Here is a 15,551-nt window from a genome sequence, read left to right on the forward strand (position 1 = left end):
AAAATAGCTGCTCCCTCCCTTTTTGTCCTCCAATTTGCAAGAAAATATCCCTTGTAGTTCGGCCTAACTAGAAACATACTAGGAAGGAAATTCTGGGGAATGTAATTCAGCCTAGCCAAGTTGACACATCACAAAGCCACCCTTTGTCAAGTTGGCACCCGTATATATCTGCTTATATCATACTTAATGTCCAAATAAAGACAATAACAAAGTCATAATTCTGCCTAAGATGATACAACTATCTATGCACAACTGTAACAGGCTAACTCTTTCCAAAGAAGAGGATACAAAATCCCTGGGTGATGTCGAGTCTTCTTCTTTGATATTTTGTAATGTAAATACTGAGATATGAAATTAGTCATTAGTATCACATGCTAGATCATAAGGGAATAAGAGAGGGAAAACCACAAAAATATTTGGTTACTATATACACAAACATAATCATGAAAATAAGGAGGAAATACTCATAACTATTACCATCCTCTACAACTGGCCATGTGGTCATTGCTGATATTTATAACTACCTTCTTCTACTATCCATTCCATATTTCCTTTGTCCTCAGCAAGCACCTCAGCTAGTTGTAGGTGTTTTGTATAATGGTATGGCCTATACCTTCATTCTTGAAGCATCTGGGTTATTAGTAGTCCTGCCTGGATTGGGTTGTTGTAGTTTTACATTGACTTTAATCAGAAGACTAAAGAATTCCCTGGGGGATTCCCCTGTATTCCATATATACTCCTGTCTACCCCATTGTGTAGTACCAACCAAGTTACCCACTGGTAGTCAGAATCAATCACTTGGCCAGGCACAGTGGCTCATGCCTGTAATCCCAGCACTTTGGGAGGCCGAGGTGGGAGGATCATGAGGTCAGGAGATCGAGACCACTCTGGCCAACATGGTGAAACCCCGTCTCCACTAAAAAACACAAAAATTAGCCAGGCGTGGTGGCGGGCACCTGTAGTCCCAGCTACTTGGGAGGCTGAGGCAGGAGAATGAACCCAGAAGGGTGAACCCGGAAGGTGGAGCTTGCAGTGAGCCGAGATCGCGCCACTGCACTCCAGCCTGGGCAGCAGAGCTAGACTCCATCTCAAAAAATAATAATAATAATAATAATCACTCTAGCCAGTACAGTAACCTCTTTCTTTCTTTGTTGATTCAAAGATGTATGAGAGACTGAAGTGGCCAGTCTCAACTTGGAGTTCCAAAAAGTGTTACAATCTATATTAGTTCTCTATTACTGCATAAGTTATCACACACAGTGATTTAAAACAGTGCAAATTTTTTATCTCACAGTTTCATAGGTCCAGACACAAGCTTAGCTGGTTCTCTGTTCAGAGTCTCACAGGGCTGCAGTCAAGGTGTGGGCTGGGCTGATTTTTCATGTGAAGGCTCAACTAGGGAAGAATTTGTTTATAAGTTCAGATTGTTAGCAGATTTTACTTCCTTGAGTCTGTATAATTGAGTCCTAGATTTTTACTAACTGGAGGCCACCCTTAGCTCCTAGAAACTGCCTGCAATTCCCTGCCCTCTTCACAGGCAGCTCACAACATGGCTGTTTGCATCTTCAAAACCAGCAGGAGGCTCCCTGCAGTCTGATAAGACTTCTTATGTAATGAAATGTAATTACAGGAGTGACATCCCTCACCTCTGTCATGTAATATAACCTAATTGAACGAGTGACATCTCATAATCTTCACCATATTCTATTGGTTAGAAGCAAGTCACGGGTCCCAAGCACACTCAAGGGGTGGGGATTATACAAGGACATGAATCATGGTGGGTCACCTTAGGTTATGTTTGCCACAATGACTGTGTAAATACTGTTCATTTCCTCCTCTAGAGGAGGACATGTAATCCCAGCACACTATCTGGCCTGGATTTGATCTTCTTCCTTCCTGGGGGTCCAGTGGAGGACCAGTGGAGGTCCTAGAAGTTCAATGGAGGAATTATATTTCCTCCTTCCTAGAGGTCCAATGTTATGACCTTTAGGCCATCAAAAAGAGAATGTTCCCAGCATCAAAATCAAATGAATCTCTTTTTAATTATCCTCTGTCTTAGTCTGTTTGTGCTGCTTTAACAAAATACATGAGACTGAGTAATTTATACAAAGCGGAAATTTATTTCTTATAGTTCTGGAGACTGGGTTTCTAGGTCAAGTCTCCCACTGGTTTGGTGCCTGGTGAGGGCTGCTTTCTGCTTCCAAGATGGCCCCATGTTGTTGCATCCTCCAGAGGGGAAGAATGCTGTGTCCTCCCATGCAGAAGGCAGAAGGGCAAGGGAGCAGAACACTGCATGAAGCCTCCTTTATAAGGGTCTTAATCCCATTCTGAGGCAAAGCCTTCATGGTCTAATGACCTCATAAAGGCACTACCTCTTAACATTATCACAATGGCCATTAAGTTTCAACACCTGAATTTTGGAAGTGACACACTCAAACCATAGCCCTCTCCATCAATTGTTTAAATTCGTGACACATTTAGAATTTTTGTTTCTTGGTTTTGAACACACATATTTATTCTCACTGCTGAACTACACACTAAATGGACTTTTGAAGTGGCATAAACTTCAGAAAGGACAGAAAGAACTGGAGAATTGATAGTAGGAACAAAATTTAGACAGCTAGAAAGCAAATGGATAAATGATAACTAAATTAGCAGATGCAGGAAAGCCAGAATCATAAACTGGCTTTTGGAAAGGATTAAAAGCAACGTGATTTGTACTCAAGAGCCCCCTAAAGGGCTCAGGACTTCGCAGCACTAAGTAGATTTTGAAGTGGAGATGAAAGTGGGGTCAAAAGTAGGATTGTTTGAATACTCATGTAAGAAGTATTTAAATTATCTCCCCAGTACTCAACAGTCTACCAGCTGCCCTTTCCCCTTTCAGGGAGAAATTGGAAATTTCTTTTTGGGAGAGGCTAAAACAGAGGGTCTCTGGCCTGGTAGATATCAAGCACATTTGAGAATGTGGGTGCCATATTGCAAACAGGAGAACAAGATGAAATACTGCATATTGATATCTCAGAATGCTAGTAGCCAGGACTGTACTCTTGGGAAGGAGATGGAAGACCCAGGGAATTTGAGAAGCCAAAGAGAAAAGGCCTACTTGAGATTCTTCCCCGGTAAAACAACTTCTCCAGAATGTGCTACAGTGAAACTCACAGTTGATAGGCGTCTCTTGGATCCAGTGCCTCAAATAAGCTTCTTATAACTTGCTTTTAAATCTGAATAGAAAACAAAGGATCATGAGAGATGTTTAAGAAGTCTCAAAATTGAAAGATTGAAACCAGAAAAATAAAAAGCAAAAATGACTTACAGAATCAAACTATGCAAGGAGAGTAAAACAAAAACAAAATCTCTACTATTAAGTCTCAGAAAAGAATGTTATTACATACGTGAAATAAAAAGAGTCTATAAAAAGGCACATTCTGAAAATAAAAGACTTATTAGAAAATAAAGACAAAAGAATATTGTGTCCTTATACTCTTTTATTAACATCTCTCCTTTCTCTGTCCATGCTGCTACCTGTTGCGGGAAGTCAGGGACCCTGAACGGAGAGACCAGCTGAAGCCATAGCAGAAGAACATAAATTGTGATTTCATGGACATTTATTAGTTCCCCAAATTAATACTTTTATAATTTCTTACACCTGTCTTTACTGCAATCTCTGAACATAAATTGTGAAGATTTCATGGACGTTTATCACTTCCCCAATCAATACCCTTGCGATTTCCTAGGGTAATCCCGTCATCTTCGTAAGCTGAGGAGAATGTATGTCACCTCAGGATCCTGTGATGATTGCGTTAACTGCACAAATTGTTTGCAGAGCATGTGTGTTTGAACAATATGAAATCTGGGCACCTTGAAAAAAGAACAGGATGACAGCAATGTTCAGGGAACAAGGTAGATAACTTTAAACTCTGAATGCCTGTGAACCAGGCAGAACAGAGCCATATTTCTCTTCTTTCAAAAGCAAATAGGAGAACTATCACTGAATTCTTTTTCTCGGCAATGAACATCCCTGAGAAAGAGAATGCATCCCTGAGAAGAGGCCTCTAAAATGGCCGCTTTGGGGATGGCTGTCTTTTACGGTCGTAGACAAAGGATGAAATAAGCCCCAGTCTCCCGTAGGGCACCCAGGCTTATTAGGCCTAATAAATTTTGGTCAGACAGGTTGTCTGCTCTCAAACCCTGTCTCCTGATAAGATGTTATCAATGACAATGTGTGCCCGAAACTTCATTAGCAATTTTAATTTTGCCCCGTCCTGTGGTCCTATGATCTCGCCCTGCCTCCATTTGCTTTGTGATATTTTATTACTTTGTGAAGCATGTGATCTCTGTGACCCACACCCTATTTGCACACTGCCTCTCCTTTTGAAAATCATTAATAAAAACTTGCTAGTTTTACAGCTCAGGGAACATCACGGAACCTGCTGACATGTGATGTCTCCCCCAGACACCCAGCTTTTGTACTTTTGTACTCTTTCTCTTTTGTACTCTTTCCCTTTATTTCTCAGACCAGCCAACACTTAGGGAAAGTAGAAAAGGACCCACGTTGAATATCGGGGGTGGGTTTCCCTGATAGCCACCACCACTTACAAGCCTCTGGTAACTATCAACCTACTGTGTCCTTTTATGAATTTGACTTTTTAAGATCCCACATATAAGTGAGATCATGAGGTATTTGTCTTTCTGTGCCTGACTTATTTCACTTAGCACACTGTCCTTTGGATTCATCAATGTTGTTGCAAATTACAGAAGCTCCTTCTTTTCTTTTCCTTTGAGACAAAGTCTTGCTCTGTCTCCATGCTGGAGTGCAGTGGTGCGATTATAGCTCACTGCAACCTCTGCTAATTCCTAATTTTTATATTTTAGTAGAGATGGGGTTTCATCATGTTAGCCAGGCTGGTCTTGAACTCCTGACCTGTAGTGATATGCCTACCTCAGCCTCCCAAAGTCCTCAGTTTACAGGACTGAGCCACCACACCCTGCCAGAATTTTCTTCTTTTTAAAGCTAAATAGTATATACACCACATTTTCTTTATCAATTCATCCATTGATGAACACTTAGGTTCTTTCCATATCTTGGTTATTGTGAATAGTGCTGCAGTGAACATGGGCATGCAGATATCTCTTCTACGTACTGATTTCATTTTGTTTGGAGATATATGTGTGTGTGTGTGTGTGTGTGTGTGTGTGTGTCCAAAAGCAGAATTGTTGGATTATATGGTAATTCTATTTTTAGTTTTTAAAGGAATCTTAATACCATTTTCTAAAATGTATGCATACTGATACAAAATGTATGTACCTGTACTAATTTACATTCCCACCAACAATAGCCATTCTAATAGGTGTGAAGCGATATTTCATTGCAGGTTTAATTTGCATTTCTCTGATGATTAGTGATATCGAGCATTTACTTGATATACTTGTTGGCCATTTTGTATGTCTTCTTTTGAAAAATGTCTATTCAGGCCCTTTCCCCTTTAAAAAGAAATTTATTTTAAACACAGAATATCACTATATTGCCCAGATTGAACTCAGACTCGGGCTCAAGCAATCCTGCCTCAGTCTCCTGAGTAACTGGGACAACAGGTTTGCACCACTGTGCCCAGCACCATTTTAAAATCAGGTTATTTGTTTTCTTGTCATTGAATTGTTTGAGTGCTTTATATATTTTGGATATTAACCCCTTATCAGATGTATGGTTTGCAAATATTATTTTCCTATCTGTAGGTTGTCTCTTCACTCTGTTAATTTTTTTTTTTTTTTTCTGTGCAGAAGATTTTTAGTTACAATCCCATTTGTCTACTTTTGCTTTTTTGCTTGTGCTTGTGGGGTCATATCCAAGAAATCATTGCCCAGATAAATGTAGGGTTTCCCCCCATGTTTTCTTTTAGTAGTTTTACAGTTTCAGGTCTTATGTTTAATTCTTTAATCATTTTGAGATGATTTTTATATCTGGAATGAGATAAGGGTCTAATTCTATTCTTCTGCATGTGGATAGCCAGTTTCTCAAATAACATTTATTGAAGAAACTGTTCTTTCCCCATTATGTGTTTTTGGCATGTTTGTTGAAAACATGTATTACTGTTACTGTATTGAGAAACATTCCTTCTATACCTAATTTGTTGATAGTTATTTTTTATAGTGAAGGAATGTTGAATTTTGTAAAAATTATGTGTTTTTGTATCTTCAAGTATTTCTGTTATTTCTTTTCAATCATACTTTATACTCCATGTTTTTTTTTTCTTTTTCTGTTTATTTTTTCAACAGGAGCTTTTTGTCATCCTGTTCCAATCTAGATTGGTTACTGTCTAGTTTTGCTACCCTCTTGTCTTCCCAGAATTTAACTGTCGTCTGGGTTGTCTCCAATTCTCTCTGGGTTCCCTGTCTTTTGTTTTGCTGGAATTCCTCAGATAACTTCCCAAGAATAATTCATTGGATATAAATTTCTAAGTCCTAGTAGTAGCAATCAGATAATACAGTAAAAGTAGACTCTTAATTTTTAAAAAGGGATTTATTTGAAAGATAATGGGGTGCTTACAGACTCAGAGATTATGGATGAACCCAGTTCAGAAAACACAAGGCAGCTCCAGAGGGGGTATAGCAAAAAGTACTTATTAATCTTGTTTGGAATCTGCCACAAGAATCAACTTTCACTATCATGAGTCTTTTGATCACCATACTCAGGATTCCCACTCCAGGAAAGGGGACCCTACTTGTTCTAGCTTGGATCATACGCTTGCCACTTGGCTATGGAAAGGCAGGTACCTTGATTAACAGTCCCACGAGACTACAAAAGGAGGGCAAGTCCCCCAAAATAAAAAACTCACTGTCAAAGACGGGTGGAATGGATGCTGATCAGCCAGAATACAACATATGGTCATTATACTTTGCATGAGTAAAATGTCTTTATTTTGTTCTCATACTTTCTTTGATTATAGAATTATAGATTGAAATCATTTATTTTTCCTTTAGGACTCTGAAAGCATTGCTCCCATTTTCTTCCGTCATTCAATATTGCAGATAAAGGACCCATGCCAGTCTGATTCTGTTCCTTTAGTGGGAACTTCTCTCCGGAAGTTTTTGAGAACCTTTATCCTTGTTCTGAAATTTCATCAGGTGTGACCCGGTATGAACTTTTTCTGTTCTTCATGTTGGCATTCTTTAAATATTTTCAGTCTGTATACTTGTACTTTCTTTAGTTTGGGGAAGATGTTGGATTTTCTTTTCCTGTTGTCTTACTTACTACTTTTTCTCTGATACTTTTATCTTCTTCCTTATTTAATTGTGTTCTCTTGATGGTTTCCATTCTTCTCCTTCATGATCTTTATGTTTGTGGTCAAAACTATTTTCTTTTGGGCACCTTGATATTTAATCTTTATCTTATTTAATGAGATTATTTTGTCTTTTTCTTCCACTTCCTGAGTTTGGTCAACTCTCATTCCATATCTTCCTATTTGTTCTATGTCCTATTCTGAGTTATTTTGAACGAATTATTCAACGTGATTTTAAAAATATGAATATTATTGGCCAGGCATGGTGGCTCACACCTGTAATCCCAGCACTTTGGGAGGCCGAGGCGGGCAGATCACAAGGTCAGGAGATCGAGACCATCCTGGCTAACATGGTGAAACCCTGTCTCTACTAAAAATACAAAAAAAAAAAAAAAAAAAAATTAGCCGGGCGTGGTGGCGGGCACCTGTAGTCCCAGCTACTCTGGAGGCTGACGCAGGAGAATGGCATGAACCCGGGAGGTGGAGTTTGCAGTAAGCTGAGATCAGGCTACTGCACTCCAGCCTGGGCGACAGAGCAAGACTCCGTCTCAAACAAAACAAAAGAATATTATTATTTTAACGTACTTAATTCAGGTTGAAGTGTTGTGTCAGTTTTCTCTAGCTGGGTCTTGGTCTGTCACTCAGGCTGAAGTACAGTGGGGTGATCATGACTCACTGCAGCTTCAAGCTCCTGGGCTCAAGCTATCTTCCTGTCTCAGCCTCCCAAGCAGCCAGGACTATAGGTGTGCACCATGCCTGGCTAAGTTTTTTTTTTTTTTTTTTTTTTTGAGACGAAGTGTAGTGGTGCGATCTAGGCTCACTGCAACCTCCACCTCCTAAGTTCAAGTGATTCTGCTGCCTCAGCCTACTAAGTAGCTGGGACTACAGGTGTGCACCACCACGCCCAGCTAATTTTTTGTATTTTTAGTAGAGACAGGGTTTCACCGTGTTAGCCAGGATGATCTCGATCTCCTGACCTTGTGATCCACCCACCTCGGCCTCCCAAAGTGCTGGGATTGCAGGCGTGAGCCACCGCACCCGGCCGGCTAGGTTTTTCAATTGTTTTGTAGAGATGGACTCTTGCTATGTTGCCGGGACTGATCTTGAACTCAAGAGATCCTCCCACTTGAGTTCAAGTGATCCTCCCACTTGAGCCCTCCCACTTGAGCCCTCCCACTTGAGCCCTCGCACTTGAGGGCTCAAGTAATCCTCGCACCTGGACCTCCCAAAGTGCTGAGATTTGCAGGCATGAACCACTGTGCCCAGCCTCATTTTCTACCTTCTAATAGCTTTGTATGATACTGTCTGTCATTTTGTGTTCATTTTGGAATGCCAATTTTTTTTCTCTCCTGTTTTGGAGAAGCCTGAAGGTAAGGAGCAGAATTTGAGTGTGTACATAGGCTTCTTAATTCAAAGGCATCCTTTTCTGTTGTTACAGTAAAGTCCAATTTTATACATGGAAGTTTTGTGGGTGGAGTAGGTGTGTTTTCCCAGCTTCTGGATCTCTTTTTTTTCTGTAAGACCTTTAGTTTTTATTGCTTGCTTGCTTTTTTCTTCACCATAAAACATCCAAATATTTCTCCCCCTTCCAAAACATCTACCTCTCCTTTAGAATGAGGCTTTCCTGAACTGCACAAAGATTTTCAAGGCAGTGTTCTAGTCCACCAGTTCTCAACCCCATTCTCAGTATATTTTCTCTTTTAGGCAGAACTTCATTAGAGAAGATTTAATCTGGATTCCACCACTGCTCCACTGCTGCTGTCCTCTGTTCTTTTCCACACAACCTCTACCCAACTTCACTTTGGTGCAGACTCTGGAGTTGGTCCCTCTGGTTTCATATGCTTCTTTTCCTACTTATATGTAAGTTAAAGTTGTTAGTAATCTCCACCTCCCAGTTGTGCTATGAGTTGTTTTATTAATTAATTCTCCCCTTATTATAGGACTTTTAAAAGAATATATGGAGAAATTAAGTTTTAAGTGGCCACCATCTATCTTACATAAGGCTTGCTTGCTTGCTTGCTTTCTCTCTCTCTCTCTCTCTCTCTCTCTCTCTCTCGTCTTTTTGAGACAGATCTTGTTCTGTCGCCTAAGCTGGAGTGCAATGGCACGATCTCGGCTCACTGTAACCTCTGCCTACTGGGTTCAAGTGATTCTCCTGCCCTTAGCCTAACAAGTAGCTGGGACTACAGCGTGTGCCACCACGCCCAGCTAATTTTTGTATTTTTAGTACAGAAGGGTTTCACCATGTTGGCCAGGCTGGTCTCGAACTCCTGGCCTCAAGTTACCTGCCTGCCTTGGCTTCCCAAAGTGCTGGGATTACAAGTGTGAGCCTGTACCCAGCCAGGTTTTTTATATTTATGAAAGAAAGGAAGGAAGGAAGGAAGGAAGGAAGGAAGGAAGGAAGGAAGGAAGGAGAAGGAAGGAAGGAGAAGGAAGGAAGGAAGGAAGGAAGGAAGGAAGGAAGGAAGGAAGGAAGGAAGGATGGAAGGAAGGATGGAAGGAAGGAAGGGAAAGAAAGACTGGCCAAACTCCCAAAACTATGGCTTCTAACTACAATTTTCCAGTAAAAGGAATCAGAATTATATAGAGAAATGACTGAGTCCATGTCTAGGGCAGGAAATGTAGAAGGTGAACGTAGAGTATCTTGTCTTTTAAGGAAAGAAGGAAACTGTCAAAAATGACTAGGGTCATGTCAAAAAGACTCAGAAGTGAACTTCGGAAGGACCATACCTGTTAAAATTAGACACCTTGAGCATCAATAAGGATAATAACAATAAGGATAGAAATACATTAAATATGTTTAAATGGAAACTTGTGAGTTCATAATGATACCAAAAATGAACTTTATCGGTTGCCTCTATGAGGATGCTAGGGAATCAATTCATTATTTTCAAAATGGTAAATGAAGGAAAAGAATGAAGCATTTGTCTCTTCTTAGGAATTGTACCTCTGAGTAACCAAATAGTTGATGAATGAAAAGTTATCTTTGTAAAAGTATTCCAGCTAATAAGTGAAGAAGAAATGATAATACATCATCACTCTGCAGCCTCTAATGAATTTAATAGATTTAGGCAATAAATGATGGCTGCTACATCACAAAAAGAGAGCTAACCACACTTTAGATGCCTCCTGATGGAAGTACCCAACACCACCCATGAAGTGTTCTTGACAAAAAAATTAAACCTGCGTCTGATCAAGCCTCTAAATCTACTTAACAATTTACAAAACAATATGATAAACTTACGATGTAAAAAGAGACCATAATGATGCACTCAGCAAAATCCAAACTGTGGGAAACACATTACAACTAACTTCTTCTTTAATGAGTTTCAAGGAAAAAGCGAGAGAAAAAAAAAGTGATGGGGTGAAGGGAGAGGTGAAAAGAAAATTACTTGTAGATTTTAACACCTCAGAGATACATCAACCAGTGGCAAAGTTTGAACCTTATTGGATCGTGATTCATACAACTATAAAAAATTTTATGAATGAGGTAACTGAGGAAATATAAACAGTCACTGGGTAGATATCTGGGACTTACTATTATTTTTAGGTATGAAATAGTATTGTGGTTTTCTTTTCTTTAAAAAAAGTCATTTTCTCTTATAAATACATAGTGAAATATATACAGTTGTCTAGGATATCTTCAAAATAATCCTGCAGGCTGGGTGTGGTGGCTCGTTCCTATAATCCCAGTGCTTTGAGAGGTCAAGGCAGATGGATCACTTGAGGCCAGGAGTTTGAGACCAGCCTGACTAACATGGAGAAACTCCATCTTTACTAAAAATTAGCTGGATGTAGTGGCACACACCTGTAATCCCAGTTACTCGGGAGGCAGAGGCAAGAGAATCTCTTGAATTTAGGAGGCGGATGGTTTCAGTGAGCCGGGATCAGACCACTGCATTCCAGCCTGGGTGACAAAGCAAGACTGCCTCAAAAAACAACAAAATAATACTGGAGGAGGACATGAGTGAAAGAGAGTATAGATGAAACAAAACCAAAGGTAGGCAATTATACAAAATAGAAGAGAATAGTATTCTATTTTGTATTGTACTATAATATAATACATATATTATAATATATAATTCTACTTTTCCCCCAATGTTTGGCACATCCCATAATAAAAAGGTCTTAAAAACTGGGAGTGATGTTAATCTTGGATGACTGAAACATCCTCGTTATCTTAGTCTTTGAACTTTTTGAGTCTTTAAAATTTCTCACATAAAAAGGATAAGAAGGTGGGGCGCGGTGGCTCATGCCTATAATCCTAGCATTTTGGGAGGCCGAAGCATTCAGATCACTTGAGGTCAGGAGTTCACGACCAGCCTGGCCAACATGGAGAAACCCTGTCTCTACTAAAAATACAAAAATTAGCCAGGTGTGGTGGCGCACGCCTGTAGTCCCAGCTACTCAGGAGACTGAGGCATGAGAATCACTTGCACCCGGGAGGCGGAGGTTGGGGTGAGCTGAGATTGCGACACTGCACTCCAGCCTGGATGACAGAGACAAGACTTCATCTCAAATAAATAAATAAATAAATAAAGATGAGAAAAATGTATAAATAAAATTGTTAAATGACAAATTGAGTTAAATATTTACGTTAAATATTGCACGGGGTTATTTTACCATTTCACAAGTAAAACACTAAATTACCAGTAGACAATGGTTAGCAACATGCCCGGATAATTTATAGAAGAAAAAATGTCAAACAAGCATATTTTTAAGTGTTCAGTTGCACCAATATTGAAAAAAGTAAAACAAGATTTTTTAATGTATCAAATTATTTCAGATTATATCTAATTTTCACTGCTGGATTTCTGGAAAGCAATTTGTTAATATACATCCAAGAGTCTTAAACATGTTCATATCCTAAGGAACTACTTTTAAATGTAGGAAAATAATTTTGTTTAGGATTATTCATTACCACATTTTTCAAAAAGGAAAACACTGGAAATAGCACAATATTTTATGTTTAAGTAAATTAAGTACCATTATTTTTAGATCTACAACTGGGAAGACTTAAATAAAACACTTGAGTTACGTGAGAAAATGGTCAGAATAACAATGACTGAAAGAAGGACGTATAAATGCAGAGGAAACAGATTCGAGAAACATCAAGATGTCCAGTAGTTATATCTGGTTGTTGATTTATGGGTAATTAATTTCTCTGTATTTGTTTTTATTTTTCACATGTAATAAGCACTGTTATAGCCAGCAAAAAATTACAAAAAAGTCAAAGTCATCCTTTCAATCAGCCCATTCCCTTACCCCTTCTCCTCCTGACTAAACAGAAGCCTAGTGCATAATTTGTTTTTCAGGGAGAAGAATCCCTTTCATTCCACTGTTACAGATAAATCACCTACTGTGGGAGTAGTCATGGTACTCACATCAAAGTGTAATTCATCAGTGACTGTGATTGAAAGCCGATCCTTTACTCTTTCATAAGTGAGGAAACATCACATGGGGGCAAATGAGGAAAAGAAAACTAAGGGGTTGCTGGGAGAAAATAAGGCAAATGTCAACTGCTTCATCATTCTTTTTAGAGCCTTCAATGTGTACCCTCAGTATTGCTCAGACTTTTTTTTAATGTGTAGCAGTGTTGCTATGGTAACTGAAAGCTACAACTTCTTCCATTAAAGCTTTATCACCTTCCCTAGTGGGAAACGGAAAGAGAGCTCCAAGTTTCTGGGAACTGAGTCTTTATAAGGAGAGATATTTTGTTGTGTTTTGTGCACTATTTCAGGTTCTTCTTCAGGTCAAGGTCACCAGAAAGGGTGAGAGAGATATATTTCTGATGTGGGCTCTTCCAGGAATAGATTAAACCCAGACACCAGACATATTTCATGATATGAGGGTAAAGCAGGTTTTACATGGCCATGTGAAGGGACTTCTGAAGGACAACCCGAGTATAAAACAGGTTTTATTGTCATCATTATCAAAAAGTTATGTGTCAGCCCCTGTGACCATTCATGACTAGTCAGGGTGCTGGGTAAGACAGAAAGGTTCAACCTCAGCTCACTCGGTACTTAGTCAAAGGCAGCCTTAGTGAGCACATACAACCACATTAAGGACAGTCACACAACACGAATACGGAGGACAAATTGGCATGCCATTCAGTCTCACTGTCTCTGTGCATCCACAGCTCATTCCTAACTTTGTGTATTTGCTTGTCTTGTTTACCTGTCAATAAGGCCTTCTCTATTTTTTTTAAGTCCCACTCTTCCTTCAAGACCCAGTTATGAAGCTTCTCCTCTTTGACAGATTGCCTCCTTTTAAACCTCATTGTATGCAGTTAGCATGAGCTTTTAGCATTTATGTTTTTCCCCAGGTATTCAATGATCATATGATAATTGAAATATTTTATAGATAACCATATGTAGGTTTCTGATCCTATCTAGATGAATGTTATATTAAAGATGGTAGGTTTGCAGAAACTCCACCTCTCACCGGTTTTTAAAGAGAGTGTCCTGTGGTGCTCTGAAAGAGGCAGTTAGTTGGAAATTCCAACTGCCTGTCCTTTAGATTTTCTAAGCATGCTTCTGTACTTGGTAGCTGCTGATTGGCTGTTACCAAAGGTGACTAGCGTGCTAAGCCAGTCAACAGGGAAAACTCGGCTCCTGACTTTGGGTTTTTCTACTCAGTCTATATGGAAGAAAACTTAGACAAAATATAAAAAGGAAAAACATAACTAGTTGGGCATCTCCTAAAGAGGTAATTACAGTAAAAAATATTAAAATAAGGACTCTGCTAGAGTATGAATTTATAGTGTGATCACTATTCCATAGTTATGGAGTAACTACAAATGAACCAACTGGGGGAGGAGATAGGTTCCTTCAATGGGGCAATTCCCAATGTTTATTTGGTGCCAGAGAAGAGAAAATGCCCAGATACATGACTTGTATCCAATAATTATGTAAAACTTATAATAATTACAAAGGAATGATAACTGGGGTAATTTAACTGCTAAGTAGGTCAGTAGGGAAGTGTGATGAGGATAATGAAGTTGCTGCAGTGTATAGAAATATGGAATTCATAGCTAATACTTGTCAAGTACTTATTCTGTATAGAATAACTGTTAGATGTTTTTTGGTATTTTTCATTTAATTCTCACAACAACACTGTGAAGTGCCTGTTATCCCCATTTTACTGAATAGAATATGAACTCCAAGAAGTTAAATAGCTTGCTAAAAATCAAATATTTCGATGGACAGAGTTCATCTTAGGCTAAAGTCTATGTCTTTAATCATGAGCTGAAAGTTGAAAGAAGATAGTATCAAATAAGGAAAGGTTGTAATATTGAAGGGAAAATAAGAAGAATGAGACTGGAACTATGCCCCAAAGAGTTAAAGAAACCAGTAGGTAGCAGAAATTCTTGAGCTTGCAGGATGGCAGATAGCAAAGCTTGCAGAATAAGCCTGCTGACATTAAAACCAGAATTTCTACCACATACTTCATACTAACTCTCTCAAATTTGCACAGGTGACCCATGAAGAGGCATAAAGATTCTAATAATGGTGTTATGTCATTTCATTTGAACGTTTAGCAAAGTGATATAAGATTTTTCTGGTAAAGGCACTGTTTTCAGAGTTTAACTGTGGTAATGTCTCCACGTAATGTTAAATTCATTCTTACACCAAAAATATGCTTGAGCAATGCACCATGCTGATAGAATTTTAATCTACTATTTGTTTCCTCTTACCTTGTGAAAACAAGTTGTTTTCTAAGATGATTTTTAAAAATTCACCAAAAACCTTCAGTTCTCCCCTGTTAATGTAGTAAGAATGAATTCAAAAATCAAACTGTTTGAGCTTTCTACTGTCAATTAAATGTATTTAATAAGCAAGTCAGTTTTGGTGAAGGAAAAACACCAGTTACATTTAATTTACCCAGCAATTGTCAGGAACAGCACAAAGATCTGAGATTCTATTCCACTTAGAGTTGGCAAGTTAGTCTGTTCCTGTTTTCTTGGATGCTGGCAAAAGACACAAGACTCCTAGGTCAGAGTAAAAGGACTTTATTACTAACAGCAAATGCAGTAGTCAGAGTGTCCACATGTTGCTCACTCTAGTACCCTCTCTCCCCCAAGTTCCTTAAGAGGTGAAATTCATCATGGATGCCGTGTTAGTTTGCTAGGGCTGCCGTAACAAAGGGCCATACACTGGGTGGCTTAAACAACAGAAATTTATTTTTTCACAGTTCTGGAAACTAGAAATCTGAGATCAAGGTGTTGGTAGGGTTAATTCCTTCTGAGGGCCATGAGGAAGGATCTGTTCGTGC

General features: G+C 39.0%; 1 protein-coding gene and 1 long non-coding RNA gene across 9 annotated transcripts in view; one reads left to right on the forward strand and one right to left on the reverse strand.

The window, feature by feature from the left end:
* The window catches only part of CATSPERB (cation channel sperm associated auxiliary subunit beta), a 191,740-nt gene that overhangs the window by 26,715 nt on the left and 149,474 nt on the right, over nt 1-15,551 (forward strand). For 3 of the 7 annotated variants that reach the window (XR_001905019.3, XM_017961477.3, XM_021941473.2), the window contains exon 1: nt 13,834-13,985. The exons of 1 other annotated variant lie outside the window; for it this stretch is intronic. The gene's annotated coding sequence lies outside the window, so the exon portion shown is untranslated. Of the gene's footprint in view, nt 1-8,981; nt 9,138-11,990; nt 12,429-13,833; nt 13,986-15,551 lie in introns of those variants that run through there. 3 more of the 7 variants (XM_017961478.3, XM_017961479.3, XM_017961481.3) reach the window with 3 other exon arrangements.
* On the reverse strand, nt 1,120-13,782 carry LOC108586959. Of its 2 annotated transcripts, none has more exons than XR_001905022.3 (3): nt 13,722-13,782; nt 3,160-3,221; nt 1,120-1,395 (listed from the first exon to the last, which is right to left on the reverse strand). It is a non-coding gene; the product is annotated as an uncharacterized LOC108586959 (long non-coding RNA). The 2 variants fall into 2 exon arrangements; XR_001905020.3 differs by lacking the exon at nt 13,722-13,782 and adding an exon at nt 12,662-12,734.

The sequence above is a fragment of the Papio anubis genome, chromosome 7, assembly GCF_008728515.1.
Source record: "Papio anubis isolate 15944 chromosome 7, Panubis1.0, whole genome shotgun sequence".
NCBI classification, from domain to species: domain Eukaryota; kingdom Metazoa; phylum Chordata; class Mammalia; order Primates; family Cercopithecidae; genus Papio; species Papio anubis.